This window comes from Camelus bactrianus, chromosome 12 (assembly GCF_048773025.1).
Source record: "Camelus bactrianus isolate YW-2024 breed Bactrian camel chromosome 12, ASM4877302v1, whole genome shotgun sequence".
In the NCBI taxonomy this organism is placed as follows: Eukaryota; Metazoa; Chordata; class Mammalia; order Artiodactyla; family Camelidae; genus Camelus; species Camelus bactrianus.
This window is the reverse complement of record NC_133550.1, coordinates 35,796,787-35,819,626: the sequence shown is the minus strand read 5'-3', so window position 1 is coordinate 35,819,626 and position 22,840 is coordinate 35,796,787. Positions and strand designations below refer to the sequence as shown.

The window sequence follows — 22,840 nt, the reverse complement described above, 5'->3', positions numbered from 1 at the left end:
GACCTTAACTACTATATATCAAGACTTACTGTAAAAGAACATAGTTCAGACAGTGAGGTATCGACATGGGCACATAATTAGATCAATGAAACAGAACAGAGCCCAGAAATAGAGTCCAATCTATACGACCCCTTTATTTACAACAAAGGAGATACAAAAGTGCAATGGGGAAAGCATAGTCTTTTTGTTAAATGATGCTGGGTCAATTTGATGTCTATATGAATAAACTGAATCTTAAGCTCTACCTTGAGCCATACATAAAAATAAATTCTAGATGAATTACAGATCTAAATATGAAAAGTAAACCAATGAAATTTCTAAAAGAAAACATAATAGAATATATCCATGATCTTCAAGTAGAATAAAGTTTCTTAACATACAAAAAGCACCATGAAGAAAAATATCTGACTAATTGGACTACATTAAAAGAACTGTTTTACATCAACAGACACCATTAAGAGAGTAAAAAGACAAACCATAGAATTAGATAAGATAATTGTGTGTATGTGTGTGTGTGTATGTGTGTGTCTTTTTAACAAGGGACTTGTAATCAAAACACATAAAGAACTCCTAAATATCAATTTTTAAAAATTTTAACAGCATACAACCCAATACAAAATGGGCAAATACTGAACAAGTATTTCAGAAAATACTCAAATAGCAAATACATACACAGAATTGTTCAATATCATTAATGTATCAAGGAAAATGCAAATTAACACCATGATGAGATATCACTACATATCCACCACAATAACTAAAATTTAAAAACAGACAATACTAAGTGTTAACAAGGATGTGAAGCCACTGGAATTCTCATACACTGCTGGTGGAAATGTAAATTGGTACAAACACTAAAAAGTTATTTAATAGTATTTATTAAAAATTGACATATGCATACCCTATGACTAGCAGTTCAAGAATTCTTACCTATGTTTACCAAAAGATATGTACAAGCATGAACTGCACTATTCGTAAAAACCAAAAACTATCCATCAATTGTAGAAAGGATAAAATGCAGTATATTCACAAAGTAGAATACTATCTAGCAATAAAAAGGAACAAACTATTTTTATTTTTCAAAAATGACTGAGTTTTACAAACAAAGCTAAGCAAAAGAAGTCATATATAAAAGAATCATATGGTGTATTACATCTGAGTTCAAAATGAGGGAAGCTACTCTACTGTGTTAGAAGTCAAGACAATAATTACCCTTATAGGGGATAGAAACTAGAACACAGCACAAGTGGAGCTTCTGGATAATGTTAGTAATATTTTATTTCTTAATTTGCATTCTGGCCACAGAGATGTAATGATTGAAAATTCATTGTATTTTAAAATTATGTATGTATTTTTCTTTGTGTTTACTTAAATGAAATGAGCAAAAGTAAGTCTTACTAGCTGGAATGTAACTATTTTAGTAACAGAAAGTTAAAATTTATAGAATTAGATTTAGATGTCATTAAAGAGTATGCCATTCATTCAGCAGGAAAGATAATTTCTATAGAACACAATGGTAACAGAAATTGGAAAAATACAATTGTTTTGTAAGGCTTATATGTCATAAGAATTTTCAATCATTTCAGTTATATTAATTTATCTTTCCTTTACTTGAAATATTGATTCTAATTCAACTTCATCTGGCCAGAGAACTTCCTTGAGGAATTTTGCCTGAAATATCTGTCTTGATACCTCTTTTGGGTACCTGGACCCAATTCCATTGTGTGTGGGGCAGTGGGGGAGGAGGGCTTCCCACGCAACATCAAACATTTCTTGACAGCAGAGTATCTGATAATTAAGCTCAATTCAACTCAATTCTGACAGTATCTACCCAGAGATAGCATCATATTTCACAGGTAAAGGGGAAGTCCCACAAGACTGCCCTTCACGGCAGACATTAATCCCAAGCCAATTTTGTTACCAATCAGCTACAAATTGGAGATTCCAACAACCTCCTCCAACTCAGGAGGCCAACTGCAACTCCAGATTATTACCCATACTTCTGACTAACTGGTTATAAATCAGAGGTTCTTACAACCCTCTCCTTTGCTTCGATTAATCTGCTAGAATAGCTCAGAACTCATTTCACTTACTAGAACAATGGTTTATTATAAAATGATATAGCTCAGGAAAAGCCAGATATGAGATGTATAGGGTAAGGTGTGGGGAAAAGGTACAGAACTTGCATGCCCTCTCCAGGTGCACCACTCTCTCCAATCTCCATGTATTCAACAACTTGGGAGCTCTCCAAACCAAGTCCCTTAGGTTTTTTATGAAGGCTTCATTACACAAGCACAATTGATTAAATTATTGGCCTTTGGTGACTGATTCCTCCAGCTCCTCTCCTCTCCTGAAAGTTCCAACCCTCCAATCATTTGGCTAGTTCTCCCGGCAACCAGGACCTATACTTAGGTACAGTACAAAAGTCACATCATTAAAATAACCAAAAACACCTTTATTGTTCTTATCTCTTGAGAAATTCCTAGGATTTTAGGACCTCTGTGACAGAAAAATGACAAAGACCAAACATGCATATTTCCTTTTTTTTTTAATTGAAGTATAGTCGATTTACAAATGTTATGTTAATTTCTGGGGTACAGCATAGTGATTTATTTATACATATATGTATTTCTTATGATATTCTTTTTAATTATAGTTCATTACAAGGTATTGAATATAGTGCATTGTGTTACACAGTAGGATTCTGTTGTTTATCTATTTCATACACAGTAGTTAGTATCTGCAGATCCCAAACTCCCAATGTATCCCTCCCTACACCCTCTCAGCCCTGGTAACCATAAGTTTGTTCTCTATGTCTGAGAGTCTGTTTCTATTTTGTAAATAAGTTCATTTGTGTCTTTTTTTTTGGAGTCCAACTATGAGTGATATCATAAGGTATTTTTCATTCTCTTTCTGGCTTACTTCACTTATTATGATGATCTCCAGATCCATCCATGTTGCTGCAAATGGCATTATTTTATTCTTTTTTAGGGCTGAGTAGTATTCCATTGTGTATGCGTGTGTGTGCGTGTGTGTGTGCGTGTGTGTATCCCACAGCTTCTTTATCTAGTCATCTGTCGATGGACATTTAGGTTGTTTCCATGTCTTGGCTATTGTATATAGTGCTGCTGTGAACATTGGGGTGCATGTATCTTTTTGAATTAAGGTTCCTTCTGGATATATGCTCAGGAGTGGGGTTGCTGGATCATATGGTAACTCTATTTTTAGTTTTTTCAGGCATCTCCATACTGTTCTCCATAATGGCTGTACCAAACTACATTCCCACCAACAGTGTAGGAGGGTTCTCTTTCCTCCACATCCTCTCCAGCATTTATTGTTTGTGGACACTTTAATGATGGCCATTCTGACTGATGTGAGGTGATAACTTATTGTAGTTTTGACTTGCGTTTCTCTGATAATCAGCAATATTGAGCATTTTTTCATGTGCCTATTGGCCATTTGTATGTCTTCATTGGAGAAATACTTGTCTAGGTCTTCTGACCATTTTTGGATTAGGTTGTTTGTTTTCCTGTTATTGAGCTGTATGAGCTGTTTGTATATTTTGGAAATTAAGCCCTGTCAGTCACATCATTTGCAGATATTTTCTCCCATACCATAGGTTGTCTTTTTGTTTTGTTCTGTGCAAAAGCTTATACATTTAATTAGGTCTCATTTGTTTATTTTTGCTTTTATTTCTATTCCCTGGGTAGACTGCCTAGGAGAACACTGCTAACATTTACGTCAGAGAATGTTTTGCCTATGTTCTCTTCTAGGAGTTCTACAGTATCTTACCTTATTTTTATGACTTAAAGCCATTTTGAGTTTATTTTTGTGTATGGTGTGAGGGTGTGTTCTAACTGCATTGATTTGCATGTGGCTGTCCAGCTGAAGAGACTGTCTTTTCTCCATCATATGTTCTTACTTCCTTTGTTGAAGATTAATTGACCATAGGTATGTGGGTTCACTTCTGGGCCCTCTATTCTGTTCTATTGATCCATATGTCTGTTTTTGTGCCAAATACCACGCTGTTTTGATTACTGAAGCTCTGTAGTATTGTCTGAAGCCTGGGAGGGTTATTCCTCTAGCTAATTTTTTTTCTTCAGTATTGCTTTAGCAATCCTGTGTCTTTTGTGATTCCATATAAATTTTAGGATTATTTGTTCTAGTTCTGTGGAAAATGTCCTGGGTAATGTGATAGAAGTCACATTAAATCTGTAGATTGCTTTGGGTAGTAAGGCCATTTTAACAATATTAATTCTCCCAATCCAAGAGCATAGGATATCTTTCAATTTCTTTAAATCATCTTTAATTTCCTTAGTTAATGTTTTATAGTTCTCCACATATAAATTTTTCACCTCCGTGGTTAGATTTCTAAGTATTTTTTTATGCAATTTTAAAAGGGATTGATTTTTTACTTTCCTTTTCTAATATTTCATTATTAGTGTAAAGAAATGCAACAGATTTCTATATGGTAATTTTTTTATCATGTTACATTGTTGAATTCGTTTATCAGTTCTACTAGTTTTTGTATGGAGTCTTTAGGGTTTTCTACATACAGTATTATACTACCTGTACATAGTGACAATTTTACATCTTCTCTTCCAATTTTGATCCCATTTATTTCTTTTTCTTGTCTGATTGCTATGGCTAGGACTTCTAATATTATGTTGAACAGAACTGGTGAGAGTGGGCATCCTTGTTTTGTTCCAGAGTTTAGTGGGAAGGCTTTTAATTTTTCACTGTTGAGTACTATGTTAGATTAGCTGTAGGTTTGTCATAAATAGCTTTTATTATGTTGATATATGTCCCCTCTATACCCACTCTGGTGAGAGTTTTTATCATACATGGATGTTGAATTTTATCAAATGCTTTTTCTGCATCTATTGAAATAACCATGTGATTCTTGACCTTTCTTTTGTTGATGTAGTGTATCACACTGATTGATTTGCATATATTGAACCATCCTTGTGTCCCTGGGATGAATCTAACTTGATCATACTTTATGATCTTTTTATGTGTTGCTGGACTTGGTCTGCTGATATTTTGTTGAGAATTTTTATATTTATATTCATCAAAGATATTGATCTGTAGTTTCCTTTTTTGGTAGTGCCTTTGTCTGGTTTTGGTATCAGGTGATGGTGGCTTCATAGTATCAGTTTGGGAGTGTTCCCTCCTCTTCAGTCTTTTGGAAGAGTTTGAGAAGGATTGGTATAAGTTCTTCTTTGTATGTTTGGTAGAATTCCCCAGTGAAGTCATATGGTCCTGGACTGTTGTCTGCAGGAAGGTTTTTTATTGCTGATTCTATTTCACTTCTAGTGATTGGTCTGTTCAAATGATCTATTTCTTCTTGATTCAGTTTTGGTGGACTATATGTTTCTAGAAACTTGTCCATTTCTTCTGGGTTTCCAATTTGTTGCCATATAATTGTTCATAGCATTCTCTTATTTATTTACCTTCTTTTGTATTTCTGTGGTGTTTGTTATAATTTCTCCACTTTCATTTCTTATTTTGTTATTTGTGTCCTCTCTCTTTACTTCTTGGTGAGCCTGGCCAGGTTTGTCAATTTTGTTTACCCTTTCAAAAAACATCTGTTGGCTTGATTGATTTTTCTACTGTTTTTTAAATCTCTATTTTATTTAATTCCTCCCTGATCTTTACTATTTCTTTCCTTCTATATATACTTCTTATTCTAAGGCACAATATCACATTACCATAAAAAATAGCTACACATTTATAAACTGAAGTCATATGATACAATCAGAAATTTTTTTCCCTGTGGAATTCTGAGTACACTACTCCACTATCTCTTAGCATATACTGTTACAGTCAAGAAGACCAATGTCAATTTGATTCTCTCTTCTTTTTGGACTGTACCTGCTTTTTCAATATAAAATCTTGTAAATGGTGTCTTTGTCCACAGAATTCAGAAATTCCACTGGGAGTTAGATCCATTGATCGATCGATAGAGATAGATAGATAGATAGATAGATAGATAGATAGATAGATAGATAGATAGATATAGATAGATAGACAGGTAGATAGATAGAGATAGACAGAGTTCTTTCCCTCAATAGTTTTGGTTAGCACTGTAAAAATTAATAAAAAGAAAACTCAATTAAAATTCAGACAAGAGGCCAGAAGGGGGAGCTCTCAGGCTCTATGATGATAGCAGAACCCATCAGGAAATGGAAAAACTCCCTCTTCTTTATTGGAAAGAGATCAGCCAATGAGAGACTGCACAATGCAGCCAATAAGAGTCACTCTATTTCCAGCTCTTATTTCTCCAATGGACACTTTGTTTACTATAGCCCTCCCAGCGTCCTTTTCCCCTTTTTAAAAGAGTTTTCCTCTCCTTGCTGTATGGGACTTGCACCATGGTTGCAGATCCCAAATTACAATTCTTTGTTGATTCCAAACCCATTTTTCTGGAGACATAACTGGCAGTCTATTTGTTTCAGGTCAATAGCACTTTCTCTGAACACTCAATGAAAGATTCAAATTTGTCTTCATCTCAGGGAAATGTTATTTTATTTAGTTTTTTATTAGTTTCCTCTACTTCTTTTCTCTTTCTAGAATATCTATGACTAGAATGTTAGATCCCTAGATATATAATACACATCTGTTTTCTCTCATTTCTCTCTGTATTTTTCCTTGCCTCCTGAAATAATTATTTTAATTGTATTTTAAAACATTGATTTATTTTTCAAAAATGTCCATTCACTGTCTCTGAGTTATTTGTATAAACTCTTGTCTCTATCACTTACCTTAAATCTAGTAACTTGAAAGTTCTATCCTCTTGTTGTAGCCTTTATTTTACATGTATAACTTTAAAGAAAACCAAATTCTCTGTCATCTAACTCAAATTTTCAATACATAAAAAATATCAATAACTCTAGGTTTTAAGAAATATAAGATACCTAATTTTGTCTTCCTTTTTTAATCCAAACTAGCTAGAAGCATTTTACAGTCCCAAGCAGAAATACCCAAATATGTTAAGTGACTCAAGGGACAGAGATAATTTTGTATGAATAGATTAAATTTGCTTGATTTCTCTTTTTCAGTAAAGACTATGTTAATGCCAAGCTTACAATTAATAGCTTTATTTGTTTTTGACAAAGACATGTGGGAAAATTCTTCTCGGCTAGTTAAATATACTCTAAATCAACCACAGATATAAACACTAGTCCAAGTTCCCCACAACTAAAAGAAATCAAAAACACTTGATAAAAATCCAAGAATTAGTATATTTGAAAATGAAAGAGTATGAGAGAAATTCAATAATATGCTCCTCCTTTCTTGTTCCCTTTTGTTTGACCTTCCAGAAAAATCTGCACCAATAGGAGGTATCTGTATTTTTACTCCATGACATGACAATGACCAAATACTCCAACTGAGTAGTCATTCTCCACCTCCACATTTTCCAGCTCCAGAAACTACTCCTGTGTGGAAATGAACTGCAGTTTTTTCACCCTGAACATCTGAAACCCTGGAAGTCATTAAAATACAGAAAAATACAAAGTTAGCTTTGTCTAATGTGGCAGAAATATTGAAAATAATTTGAGAAAAGTCCTAGCCATAATATATTCAGGGAATAATAATCAAAAATATTTATTCAGAAGATTTGATGCCCTCTTCTATCCTATACTCCATCCCCTCCAGTTCAACTCCTGCCCTCACGCCTACCAGATCACTATGATGAAACTAGGACATAGGTAAAATATCCAAAGTATTAATATATCTACAAATCCATTTCACAAATCTAGTCATATTAGTTAAGGAGGAGATATTAAAATTCTAAATAAGAATTTTTTTTAAATCTTTACACTTTAGACCATTATATTATGATCCTTCAAGTTATTCTAGCAAAAATATTTAGTAAGTTGAAAGGGGTGAAATGCTCTTCCTAAAGAGGTCACAAGGAAGTAAATAGTAGGAGCAATAATAATAATCTACTATCTATTAATATGAAAGATGATGTTGCTAGCTCAGACAAGCTAATGGGCATACCACTTGGGTAATAAAAATTTCACTAACAGTGCAAACGACAAGAAAACCTTTTGCGGGAGAGGACGGAGAAGATGGCGGAGTAGAAGGACGCTCGCAGGTCACCCTCTCCCACAAGTACACCAAGACCCACATCTACAGACCCACTCAGCCAACCAGAGCACCTGCGGAACTCCAACAGAACATCGCCCTCTTCAAAAGATAAAGACGCCAAAAATCTGGTAGGAGAAAAGGAAAAAAGAAAGAACAAAAGGCAAAGCAGCGCGGGACGGGTCCCGCGGGGAGGGAGCGGCAAAGGAGGACTGGCGCTCGCTCGCTGGGTCTCCCCTCTCCAACTGAGAGGCCAGCGGTATGGAGGGGGAGCCTCCGAGGCTCGAATCTGTACAGAGCAGCCCTTGACTAACAAAACTAAGTTAAACGGGCACAGAGTGTCCCCCCGACACCCAGCCTGAGACGCGGGCCGGCAGCGGCGGGCAGGGCCAGGCTGCACAAGCCGGGCGGAGGACGGAAGTGGCTGCACGGAGGCAGCCCCGGGGGAACGCCAGGGGCTGCGCGCTGTGGCTGTGGGTGCACAGGGCAGAACAACCTGGGCCCTCCATAAAACAGCAAGGTTGAGGTGCTCTCGGGGGAAGGGTGCACACCCCCATCTCTGAAAACCCACGGAAAGTTTTCGGGGGAAGAGAGGCGGGGCTCAGGCACAGCCGCCATATCCTCCGCGCTGAGCACTCAGGCGGGGGCGGGGGCGAAACCTGCATCCGCACCGGAGGGCTTAGCAGCCTCAAAGGCCAGACTGAGACTGGCCTGCAGCCCGGGGCAGATAGGATCCTTCCATCCTGGTCGCTCAGAGAACTTGCTCCACAAAGACAAACAAGGAGCTGGGTTTTGGCTCGGAGCAGGGACAGGGCTGTCCCTCGGTCTTCCCCGAGCCCAACCTAGGAGCGCCGGCCAGGGCGGAGCGCCGGCCAGGGCGGAGCGCCGGCCAGGGCGGAGCGCCGGCCAGGGCGGAGCGCCGGCCAGGGCGGAGCGCCGGCCAGGGCGGAGCGCCGGCCAGGGCGGAGCGCCGGCCAGGGCGGAGCGCCGGCCAGGGCGGAGCGCGCAGCCGCACAGAGCAGCGGAGCTACATGCGGCGGCGCCGCAGGTAGAGCGAGAGCGGCCCCCCGCCTTTCGGGCAGGAACACAGCCCCTGACCGAGGTGCTGGGAGGGGGCACGACCCGCCCTCCTACCCGGCCAGTCTGCAACATCTGACTGCGGCATCCGGAGGGGCAGCGACCCGCCCGCCCACAGCAGAGAGCTGCACCTGACCCAGTGTTAGGAGGAGGCGCGATCCGCTTGCCGACAGGTGCTGGGAGCAGCACAGAAGACGGCGCCAACGGAGGGCCTCTGAAAACAGCAAGCTGAGCTTCCAAAACAGGACGAAGACAGAAAGACTTCACATTAAAAGCACATAGACTCCAGGAGAACACCGACAACCCCCCCCCCTTTTTTTTTAAATCTGTTTTTACCTGTTCTATTTTCTATTACTCTCTTAATCTTTACTTCTTAATTCATTTCTATTTCTCTTGGGTTTTGATGTCCTGCTATTGATTAGACACAGGTTTCAAATACATCTATTCATCTCCCCCCCCTTTTTTTGTAAAGGTTTCAAAAGGACGTCTCAACCCGATTAATACTCTGCTTCAACTCACTCTTCTATTATTCATTATACACTGTTTTCAAACCCTCTTTCTCCCTTCTTTTAAAATTCTTTCTCTCTCTCTCTTATTTTTTTTTCTTTTTTTCCTAAGTTCTATTCCTAAATAGGCATCAGATAGATAAAATCCTTAAGGACCAAAATAAACAACTGATACTCCATAAACCACAGTGCCAAAGAGGTATGAGCAAGATGAAGAAGCAGAAAAACCTTTCCCAATTAAAAGAACAAGAGAAATCCCCTGAAAGAAAGATCAACGAAATAGACATCGATAGCCTACTAGATCAAGATTTCAAAAAAGGAGTAATCGAATTGCTGAAGGAATTAAAAGAGATAGTGTTTAGAGATATAAAATATGTCAAAAATGAAATTGAAGCTATAAAGAAGAGCCAAGTAGAATGGGTAAACTCATTGACAGAGATGAGGAATGATCTAATAGCTGTGCAAAGCCGACTAGATAATGCAGAGGAACGAATTAGTGATCTAGAAGACAGGGCAATAGAAAGCACCCATTCAGAAGAACTACAAGAGAAGCAAATAATAAATAATGAAAATAGCATAAGGGACCTATGGGATAATATATAGCGTCCCAATCTTCGCATAATAGGGGTCCCAGAAGGAGAAGAAAGATCAAAGGGGATTGAAAAGGTTTTTGAAGAAATCATGACTGAAAACTTCCCAAACTTAAAGAAGGAATCAGATATCCAAGTACAGGAAGCTCAGAGGGTCCCAAACAGGAAGAACCCAAACAGACCCACACCAAGACATATCATAATCAAGATGGCCAGAGTCAAGGATAAAGAAATGATTCTAAAGGCAGCAAGAGAAAAGCAAAGAGTAAGTTACAAGGGAACCCCCATAAGGCTCTCAGCTGATTTCTCTACACAAACACTACAGGCCAGAAGGGAGTGGCAAGATATATTCAAAGCCCTGAATGAAAAAAAGATGCAGCCTAGGATCCTTTATCCAGCAAGGCTATCCTTGAGGATAGAAGGAGAAATAAAGAGTTTCACAGACAAAAAAAGCTGCAGGAGTTTAGCAACACTAAACCCATGCTAAAAGAAATATTGAAAGGGCTATTCTAAATAGAAAAGCAGCAGGATGCTACAGAAATGAGAAACACACAACTGGAAAGGTGATAACTCATGAATTGCAAATAAAGTAAACATGAAATTATAAAAGAAGACATACAAATCACTGAGAGTGGGAGAGGGAGGCAGGGAAATATAGAAAATTTTTTTCTTTCTTTTTTAAATTTTTTTAACAGTAGGATGGGTTTGAGATCATGTTACTATCAGTTTAATAAAAACAGTTATAGTAATGGGTTGATAGATTTACAAAAAAGGGTAACCACAAGCCAAAAATTTACAAAGGAGTCACAAAAATTAAATAAAATCCATGATAATACAAAGGAAAATTACCAAACCACAAAAGGAAGAAGAAAGGAACAAAGAGGATATACCAATTCAACTGTAAAGATAAGTTCAAAATGGCAATAAACACACATCTTATACAATGGAATACTACTCAGCCATAAAAACCGACAACATAATGCCATTTGCAGCAACATGGATGCTCCTGGAGAATGTCATTCTAAGTGAAGTAAGCCAGAAAGAGAAAGAAAAATACCATATGAGATCGCTCATATGTGGAATCTAAAAAACAAAAACAAAAACAAACAAAAACAAAGCATAAATAAAGGACAGAAATAGACTCACAGACAGAGAATACAGACTTGTGGTTACCAGGGGGGTGGAGGGTGGGAAGGGATAGACTGGGATTTCAAAATTGTAGAATAGACTACACTGTATAGCACAGGGAAATATACACAAAATGTTATGATAACTCACAGAGAAAAAAATGTGACAATGAGTGTGTATATGTTCATGAATAACTGAAAAATTGTGCTGAACACTGGAATTTGACACAACATTGTAAAATGATTATAAATCAATAAAAAATGTTAAAAAAAAAAAAAAGAAAAAAGAAAACCTTTTGCAAGACCATGTAACAATTAATTATGCAGTCTTTGTCAAGGAGTAAGTAGTGGCTTTCAGACTGTTTTTCAGAACATCTCAGAGACCTCAGGTAAAACAGGCTCACATTCTGGGGTACTCTGCTTCATTTACATTGCTATCTCCTTTATTCACTTATGCACACAAAAAATACTTATTAAGCTGCCTATTATATGCATGTAACTAGCACCTTCTGGGATCACACCTGTGAATATGACAGAAAGAATCCCTGCCCACACGGAGCTAATTCTAGTCAACAATACAAACATTAAGCAAATAATCATACAAGTAATTAATCAATTGCCATAAGTACAAACACTATAAAAGATACAGAATTTTACAAATGCATGAAGCAGAAAGTCTTTGATGAGTTTATCATCCAATAGGTTTTCTCATAGATTTTAGCTAAATAAAGGGTACCTGCTTCCAAGCTACCAAAATGATGTAAACTAATCTGGCACTTCTGGTGTCAATTACCAAATCTAAACTCTAATGATTTATCATGACACTCTGATTCAAAAGAACTATGGATTCAATTATAAAAATAATTTAAGTAGTCTATGTGCTGGATACTGTGTTAGACTTTGGGCCTACAAAGGAACATTCACTTAAGAGATGTTTCAAAATATTTTACTGATATCTGACATGCTAGACACTGGGGATTATTTCCATACAACAATTTGTTTCCAGTATTTCTCAGAAAATGTATGTTTTCCAAATTCCAAATCCCAAGAAAAATTAGCCAAGAAATAGAGAAAAACAATACCAGGAAAAGTATTTTAATTCCTCTGTGAGAATAAAAGCTTAACAACTTCAAGATAGTACTGTATCAAAGGAACATACTGACATCAAATTAGAAGCAAGGCAGGAAGTGCTTCGGACATATGGAGTGGAAGGCTATGGTCAACACATCTAGGAATGAGGGCAAGTAAATACAGGAAAGACACAATCACAATTCAATTGGTCAGTTTTGTCTGTAGCTGTTGTCAAGTTAAAAGTGTATGTACTTATTGCCTAGAACTGTGATTAGTGTATGTATATGTATAACTGAATCGCTTTGCTATACACTTGAAACTAATGTTGTAAATCAACCATACTTCAATAAAAAATAAGATTTTAAAAAAGTGTATGTACTTATTTCCATTTTGTTACTTGTTTTCGGTTTGGGGGGGTTCACTGTTCTTTTCTTCTTTTAGTTTCTTCCTTTGTGGTTTGATCATTTTTCTTTACTCATATGCTTGTGCACATTTCTTTCTATTTTTTGTGTATCTATATTGTAGGTTTTTAATTTGTGGTTTTACCAGGGGGTTCATATTTGTTGACCAATAATTCTAATTGTTTTAAACAAGCACTCATTTAAGTTCAAACACATTCTAAAAGAGCTACAATTTTTACCCCCACCCTCACATTTTATGTTTTCTATGTCAGAGTTTACATCTCCATATCTATCCCTTTACTGATTATTGTAGTTATAGGAGATTTTTTTGTCTTTTAATCCTCATGCCAGCTTACTCAAGTGGTTAATCCTCAGCCTTTACTATAGATTTGCCTTTACTAGTGGACTTACTTCTTTTCTACAGATTCTTACTTCTTGTTACAACCTTTCCCACTTAGAGAAGACTCTTTACTATTTCTTTTACGTAGGTTTAATATCAATGAACTCTTTTAGTTTTTGCTTGTCTGAGAAGTTCTTTATCTCTTCTTCAATTCTAAATGATAATCTTGCTGAGTAGAGTAGGATACAGGTTTTTCCTTTTCAGCACTTTGAACACATCATGCCACTTCTTTCCGGCCTGCAAAGTTCCTGTAGAAAAACCAGCTGATAGCCTTATAAGGGTTCCCTGTATATAAGTCTTTGTTTTTATCCTGCTATATTTAGAATTCCCTACTTATTTTTAACTTTTGCCATTTTTATCATAATATGTCTTGGTGTGGGTCTGTTTGGGTTCATCTTGTTTAGAACCTTCTGTGCTTCCTGTACATGGATATCAGCTTCCTTCTTCAGATTTGGGAAGTTTTTAGCCATAATTTTATCAAATATATTTTTGACCCCCTTCTCTCTCTTTCTTCTCTGGGATGCCTATAATGCAAATTTTGGTACATTTAATGTTATCTCAGAGACCTCTTAAAGTTTTCTCATTTTTTTAAACTTTGTTTTTTCTTTTTGCTGTTCTGATTGGGTGAGTTCCATTATTCTGTCTTCCAGATCACTTACATGTACTTCTGTGTCACTCAGTCTGTTATTTATTCCTTCTAGTGTGTTTTTCATTTTAGTTATTATATTCTTCAGTTCTGACTGTTTTTTTAATATTTTCTAATTCCTTGTTAAAATTCTCAAAGTGTTCATCTATTATTGTCCCTAAATCAGTTAGCATTCTTATTACTAGTGCTCTAAATTCTTTATCTGGTAAATTGTTTATTTCTGCTTCATTAGTTGTTTTTCCAGAGGTTATCTCTTGCTCTTTCATAGAAATATATTCCTCTGTCTTTTTACTTTGCTTTCTCTGTCTCTATGAAATTAGATGACACTGTTACCTATGCCAGTTCTGAAGGTGTGTCCTTGTGTGGAAGCATTCCTATGTAGTCTGCATACGTCCAGCAGCTTTGGTGGGAAAGCTAGATCTGACATGAACACAAGTCACATCTTTCCCAGGATGTGCTGGCAGCTATTACCTTGGAGAAGAAGAGTCTGTTGATGGAGAGGCTAGGGCCAGAGCCAGGTATGTCATGGGGAATCTCCTCTGCTCAGTGGCCATCAACAGCCCTATTGGTGGCAGGAGTGGGTCCCCTATTACTGGAGCAGAAGGCCTGAAGGTGGGGTCTGAGCTGGGTCCATTCCCATTAAGTATGTGCCCTCCCCACATCCAACACCAGCACCCTTGCTCCAGAGGAAAGCAGTGCTGAAGAAAGAGTGGGTGGTGCAGGAGCTCAGCATGGATCTGAGCGCAGGCTATGGCAGTGTAGCCACAATGAGAGAGCCAGACTGCTTCTTATGCTCTACCTGTGTAAGCACCAGAAATGGCTGCCTTTGCCCTGCTTAGATGCTGCTTCAAGGCTGAGCATCCTTTGTCCCTCACAGCTGAGCTCTCCCCTCGGCCACAGCAGCTGTTCGCCACAGCATGGAGCTGTGTTGTGAAGTAAGTGGGGCCAGCGTGGTCACTTGGCTCAGACTGTGGCACAAGCTGGCGTGCTTGGGGGAAACCAATAGCCACCCATGCAGTTTCAGCCCACCCTCTCTGTCCTTTCAGAAGTAAGCAAGCATGTGCACACTACTCACAAGCATAGTGCAGGCTTCCCACAGCACCCCCGTTAGACCCACCAGGGCTATCTTTATCAAACTATTAAAAAAAAAACTGAAGAGGATGAAACACTCTCAAATTCATTCTATGAGGCTACCATTACCCTTGACACCAAAACCAAACAAAGACACAGCAAAAAAAGAAAATTACAGACCAGTATCTCTGAAGAATATAGATGCAAAAATCCTCAACCAAATATTAGCAAACTGAATTCAATGATATATAACAAAGATCATACACCATGATCAAGTGGGACTTATTCCAGGGATGCAAGGATGGTCCAATATTCAGTCAATCAATGTGGTACACCACGGTAACAAAAGGAAGGATAAAGATCACGTGGTCATCTCAATAGATGCAGAAAAAGCATTTGACAAAATTTAACGTCTATTCATGATAAAAACTCTCATCAAAGTTGGTATAGAGGAAACACATCTCAACACAATAAAGGCCATTTATGACAAACCCATAGCTAACATCCTACTCATTAGTAAAAAGCAGAAAACATTTCCTCTAAATTCAGGAGCAAGGAAAGGATGCCCATTCTCACTATTATTTAACATAGTATTGAAAGTCTTAGCTACAGTAATCAGATAAGAAAAATAAATAAGTCACCCAAATTAGAAGACAAGAAGTAAAGCTGTCACTCTTTGCAGATGACATGATGCTACATATAGAAATCCCTACTCTCCACCAAAAAGCTATTAGAACTAACAAATGAATCAGTAAATCTTCAGGATACAAGGTTAATATACAGAAACATGCTGCTTTTCTATATACTAATAAACTATTAGAAAGAGAAGGCAAGAGAACAATCCCATTTAAAATCGCATCAAAAAGAATAAAATACTTTGAATAAATTTAACCAAGGAGGTGAAAGAACATACTCTGAAAACTATAAAACACTGATGAAACAGAAGATTATTCAAATAAATGGAAAGATATCTCATGCTCTTGAATTGGAAGAATCAATATTATTAAAATAATACTACCCAAAGCAATCTACAGATTTAATATAATCCCTATCAAAATACCCATAATATTTTTTCACAGAACTAGAACAAATAATCCAAAAATTTATATGAAACTACAAAATTAATTTAATTTAATTTAATTTAATTTAATTTAATTTAATTTAAATGCTACAATTCAATTCCCAAATTGCCAAAGCAATCTTGAGAAAAAAGAACAAAGCTGGAGGTGTCATACTCCCTGACTTCAGACTATACTATTAAGCTATAGTAATCAAACAGCATGTTACTGCCACAAAAACAGACACACAGATCAATGGAATAAAACAGAGTCCAGAAATAAACCTACACACTTATGGTCAATTAATCTACAACAAAGGAGACAAGAATATAACAATGGAGAAAAGGCAGTCTCTTCAATTAGTGAAGCTGGAAAAACAACAGGTATATGTGAAAAAAAATGAAATTAGAACATTCCCTCACACCGTATACAAAAATTAACTCCAAATCAATTAAAGACCTAAATGTAAGACTTGAAGCCATAAAACTCCTAGAAGAGAAAGGCAGAACACTCTTTGACATAAGTCTTAGCAATATTTTTTGGATCTGTCCACTAAGGCAAAAGAAATAAGAGCAAAAATAAACAAATGGGACTTAATTAAACTTGAAAGTTTTTCACAGCAAAGGAAACCATCAACAAAATAAAAAGACAGTTTACGGAATGGGAGAAAATATTTGCAAATGATATGACTGTTAAAGGATTGTATCCAAAATATATAAACAGCTCATATATAACTCAATATCGAAAAACCCACTTTAAAAAATGGGCAGAAGACCTGAATAGATATTTTTCCAAAGAAGATATACAGAAAGTTAACAGACACAGGAAAAAATTCTCAAGATTACAAATAATGAAAGAAATGTAAATCAAAACCACAATGAGGTATTAACTCATACTTATCAAAATGGCTATCATCAAAATGTCTATCATCAAAATGTCTATAAATAAAAAATCTTGGCAAGAATGTGGAAACAAGGGAATCCTAGAACACTGTTAGTGGACTGTAAACTGATGCAGCCACTATGGAAAACAGTATGGAGGTTCCTCAAAAAACTAAAAATAGAACTACCATATGACCAGCAATTGCACTGCTAAGTATACACACAAAGAAAATGAAAACACTAATTCGGAAAGATACATGCGCTCCAATGTTCACAGCAGTGTTATTTACAATAGCCAAAATACAGAAGCAATCCAAGTGTCCATCACCAGATGAATGGATAAAGAAGATATACATATACATACACACACACACACATATATACACAGTGGAATACTACTCAACCATAAAAAATGAAATTTTGCATTTTGCAATACTGTGGATGGACCTAGATGGTATTATGTATAGTGAAATAAGTCAGGCAGAGAAAGACAAATATGTTATGTTATCACTTACATGTGGAATCTAAAAACATAAAATGAATGTATATAACAAAACAGAAACAGACTCACAGATATAGAGAACAAACTAGTGGCTACCAGTGAGAGAAGTGGAAAGGGGAAAGACACAGATAAGGGATTAAGAGATACAAACTATTATGTACAAAATAAATGAGCAACAAGGATATATTGTACAGCACACGGAAATAGAGTGACTGTTTCATAATAACTTTAAATGGAGTATAATCTACAAAAAGATTTAATCAATATGTTGTACACTTGAAACTAACATACTAGTGTAAATCAATTAAACTTCAATAAAAAATGTTTAAGTGTATGGTTCTGGCCCTGTCAGCTGCTAACAGTGAATCACTCTTGCAAATAAAATAAATATGAATACATTTATATGAGTAATGTACTTTATACAAATCCTATGAATGGTGTTTCAAGAAATAACAGGATTTGGAAGCTAAATAAGTCCTTATTTTGGCAATTTGACATGTGAGTTTTTTGTGGTACTCTTGAGACAAGAGGGCCTTAATGGGGCAGGGCACAATCACTGAAGGAATGACAGAGCAATTAAGGACAGGGCAGACTGGTTATAACCAAGATGGCAGAAGATTCAATTTCCAGTGGACCTTGAGCCTCATGGCACACCCATAGGTGCCATGACAGTTCCTAGGCTGATCATAAAAGGTCCAAAAGTGGGTGGGCCCAATTCCTAGAAATCCTGCCCCTTCCCCAAAATAGTTGGAATAATCCTCCTACTCCTTAGCATATAAAATTACTGAGCCCATAAAAACTAACAACCCTGTACCTCACGGTTGCTCTCTCTCTTGTCTTCTGAGACAGCCTGCACTCTGTGTATGGTGTATGTATCTACTTTTATGATATGTATGGTGTATGTGTGTACTTTTACTTTAAACTAAACCCCACCATCACACACCTCTCGGTCTCTCTCCCTCATGCCTTTTGAGATGGCCCACATTCTGCTTATGAAGAGTTCATCTCCTAAGCTGCTCTCCCTTCGGAGTGAGATTAACCACACTGTATCTATGAAGTGTGTATCTCCCTGAATAAACTTACTTTCACTTTTCACTTTGAATTCTTTCCTGCGCAAGGCAAGAACCTATTCTTTGGCAAAACTGTCAGCATTCCTAGAAGGTAATGTAATGTGATTTGAAAAACCCAGTAGCTATTCAGTGGTGTTTTCTTCTGTTTGAATGTTCACTGTAGGCTACAGTTCTTTATAAATATTACTAAACTACACTTTTCATATATCAAACAAAATTTTGAGATATTCATAATAATAAATATAGCATACAAAGACTACTGGAAATTTTTAAGGACAATTTATGATTTCACGAATTCCTAAGAATTCCTAGGAATTATGACTTCCCATTCCTAAATACCTAAGATTAATATTTGGAGGGAATTTCAAAACACTACTTGGGTTAAATAGTTGACTAAGAGTTTCCCCTCACTTTTAGAGTTCAGAGCTTAGAAAAGGGACACAAACTGGGAAACCAAAAAAAGTGTTACAGATGTTACAATAAAATTCTATTTCAGATACAGTGAAGACACAAAGGAAAACAATATAAACCAAATCAGCCTGTGGAAGTCTGGAGGAAGCTTCATAAAAAAGGCGAGCACTTGAATTGTATTCTGAAGACAAAAGAATTATTTTCTAGGCAGAGTACAGGGAGGTGTAAGGTTGGTGACAAGTAATCGAAACACAGGGAAGGCTTTGTGCAAAGGCTAGCATCATGAAACATTATGGGATATTCAACAAAAATTTAGTAAGTTTAGTGAGGAAGGTGGAGAGTTTGATAAGAGATCGTTGGGAGGAGCAAACAGGGATTTAACAAAAAGAGTCTCCTAATGAATGGGAAAGTCTGTCAAGAATCTTAAGTAGTCAATTGACGTGATCAAATTTATATTTTACAAAGATCCCTCTGGAGGACACTTGGAAAATGGTTTCAAAGTGTGTGAGACTACAGATTAAAGCAATGAGACTACCTCAACAGTTAGGCACATTCTGTAAACAATACAGTTCTATATATTGATAAAGACCCTTACATATCTGACCATTGCAATGTGAAAATTTGTAAGAGGAATTGGAGATGGAAGTGGATTATTCAGTTATAAACAGTAATATTATACAATTTTAAAAGAGAGAGAGAACAATGATGTTGATTGTACCAAGAACTGAGGAATAATAAATATATTAAATATAATAATTTAAATATAATAAACACAACTCTGTAGCTGAAGTACCTCCAAAAAAAAAAAAAAAAAGACAGCTGTATCTTTCCTATTCTTTTCAAATAATCACCTAAAAGAAGAAGAAAAGCCTTTCTATAGTAAATCAAATTGTTAAAAAGGGCAATTCCTTAAAAAAAAAGGTATCTAGTTACCCTGTCACTGACCCTCCTAAAGAATATAAAGACACCTTATTCATTTTCTCAAGAGTTGTGTTACCCTCATAATTCCAATTAATTTACAATTAAAATATAGAATCGATAGAATTGTTTTAGTTGTCTATAAGTAACTAATTGTTTTCATTGCTATTTTTCTTTCAGATTATATTTTGGAAAAGCTATTTATTAGAGAAACATCTATGAATCATAGTCAGGCTAAAAGCTTTTATGTCTCCCTCCATCATCCCATTCTGTTGATAGCGTTATGCAGATTTTGTAAACAATTAAATCTGTTCACATGCAAACAAATTTTTTTTTTTACAGCTTCACCGGGGAATTCTACCAAACATACAAAGAACTCATACCAGTTCTTCTCAAACTCTTCCAGACGATTGAAAAGGAGGGAATACTCCCAAACTCATTCTATGAAGCCACCATCACCCTGATACCAAAACCAGGTAAAGACACTACCAAAAAAGAGAATTATAGGCCAATATCACTGATGAACATAGATGCCAAAATCCTCACCAAAATATTAGCAAATAGAATCCAACAACACATAAAAAAGATTATACATCATGACCAAGTGGGGTTCATCCCAGGGACACAAGGCTGGTTCAACATACGCAAATCAATCAGTGTAATACATCACATCAACAAGAGAAAGGACAAAAACCACATGATCATCTCAATCGATGCAGAAAAAGCATTTGATAAAATTCAACACCCGTTGATGATAAAAACTCTCACCAAAGTGGTTATAGAGGGAACATATCTCAACATAATAAAAGCTATATATGACAAACCTACAGCCAGCATAGTACTCAACGGTGAAAAACTCAAAAGCTTCCCACTAAAATCTGGGACAAGAAAGGATGCCCACTATCACCACTCCTATTCAACATAGTCCTGGAAGTCCTAGCCACAGCAATCAGGCAAGAGAGAGAAATAAAAGGGATCCAAATTGGAAAAGAAGAGGTAAAAGTGTCACTATATGCCGATGACATGTTACTATATATAGAAAACCCAAAAGGTCCACACAAAAGCTACTAGAGCTGATTGAAGAATTCAGCAAGGTAGCAGGTTACAAAATTAACGTTCAAAACTCAGTTGCATTTCTTTACACTAATGATGAATCAACAGAAAAAGAAAGTAAAGAAACAATCCCCTTTAAAATAGCACCCAAAGTAATAAAACATCCAGGAAAAAATCTAACCAAGGAGGTGAAAGAATTATACACAGAAAACTATAAACCATTGATGAAGGAAATTAAACATGCAAACAATTTTGGTTTAATCCTGAACAACAATGTAGTAGTTCATAACTCCTTTTATGTTCTTCATGATCTACCCATACTTCTTTTAAAAGCATACTGATATATTCTATTACATATTCCAAAGCCATTATACCTAAGAGAATGTTCTTTTTGAAATTCCTTTGACATTCTACTGGAGCCGCTCCAGAAAAAAAATTAATACTTTTGGGGAATTTTACTGCATCCCTTTCAGTAGCCAAAATAGAAGCTGATGGGGGAGTGGAGCCAAAAATTAAAATAGATGCATTATTCATTTTTTAACATAGTTGGTTTTCTGTTATTCTTCATTATCATAGCTTGAGAAGTAATTTTACTGTTAACACTGAATTCTGAAGTGGTTTTGTTTAAATCATTTTTACAAAGAAGGAGGCTAAAAAGATTTTCTGCTCACCATCAGTGCACAAAATTGAACAAGTGACAATCTTCACACACAATATGCTTCCAATGAGCATGCTCCTATGTGTAAAAAAGGAAACAAAGCATTTCAAAATAGCATTTGTAAAAGGATTATTAAAAAAGAAAAAGAAATCACAGAGCAAGTTTCAGAGAGGAAAAACAAGACAGGCTCTTCAATAGTCAGAATCAGCATGGAACTTTTTTCTAAGGCAACAATTAAAGCAGGACATCTGTGTTATTTACATAATATCAACAACTGAAAAAAAGCACAAAGGTAGACTTAAGACAGCTAAAGAACTGAGCTCCTATACTATTAAATATTTTTATTTTTGTCTCTCTAATAGTTATCTGAACAAAGGTGCTATTATTCTGCCAAGGCAAACATGTCCTAAAAATTGTCTCATGTTTTCTATGACACTGAATACTTCAGCTTGTTCATGTGTTTTCCTAAATGCAGCTAAATACTACGAATGCTACCCAGTTATCAAAAATATAAAGTAAAATTCAAGTGTAGGGAAATGCTAGGATTTTAATACAGCATAACAAATTATTCTCATGCACTGCTTTTATCTTCCCACTCAATATCCAAACGCTGCAATCCATTCTATTTTTCTCTTACACTATACCACCAAAAATTTGTACTGAAACAGTAAGTGTGAAAATACAGAATCTAGTAGAGTAAAAGGGGTGAAGAAAGACAATGTAAAGGTGGAGAAGCTGAGAAGGAAAAAGAAAAACAGGATTCACCTCCCTTGAATATGTCTCCAGAGAACTCACCCAGTATTCCTCAACCAGGTGCAATGAACAGTATGGACAGAATTCTCCATCCCTGGACCCAGCTATCATGAGGAATGGAGAGGCAATCCTTGTTAGGAACTAAAACTTTACACTATATTCCATGTGGGCTGTACCATTCATTCATATATAGGCTGACCTCCAGATAGTAGTTTTTTTTTCTTTTTGCTAGTTTTCTATGTATGTGCCTCTCAAATTTCTACATCAGTCCCTGACCTTTCTCCGAAGTCCAATCATGCATTTTCAGGCCCTGTCAATGATCTCCTTGCCACCTCTAGGAGAAAACCAAACTCTTTTTCCCCTAACCTAGGGAAAGTTCTACCCACTGACTTTTTCCCCTGTAGCTAGTATGTTGTCATTCTCCCAATCCTTTAAGCTTTCAATTTCAAAGTGATCACTAAATTTCCTTCTCTCCCTGCCATCATATTAAGGTATTGCTAACTTAAATGAAGTCTAATAGCAAAATATTTGTCAAAAGTATCTCCTCTTTTAG

The 22,840-nt window shown here is 36.4% G+C and overlaps 1 protein-coding gene across 9 annotated transcripts in view; it reads right to left on the bottom strand.

The window, feature by feature from the left end:
- ANKS1B (ankyrin repeat and sterile alpha motif domain containing 1B) overlaps nucleotides 1–22,840 on the bottom strand; it is an 860,784-nt gene that overhangs the window by 757,886 nt on the left and 80,058 nt on the right. The gene's annotated exons all lie outside the window — the stretch shown is intronic.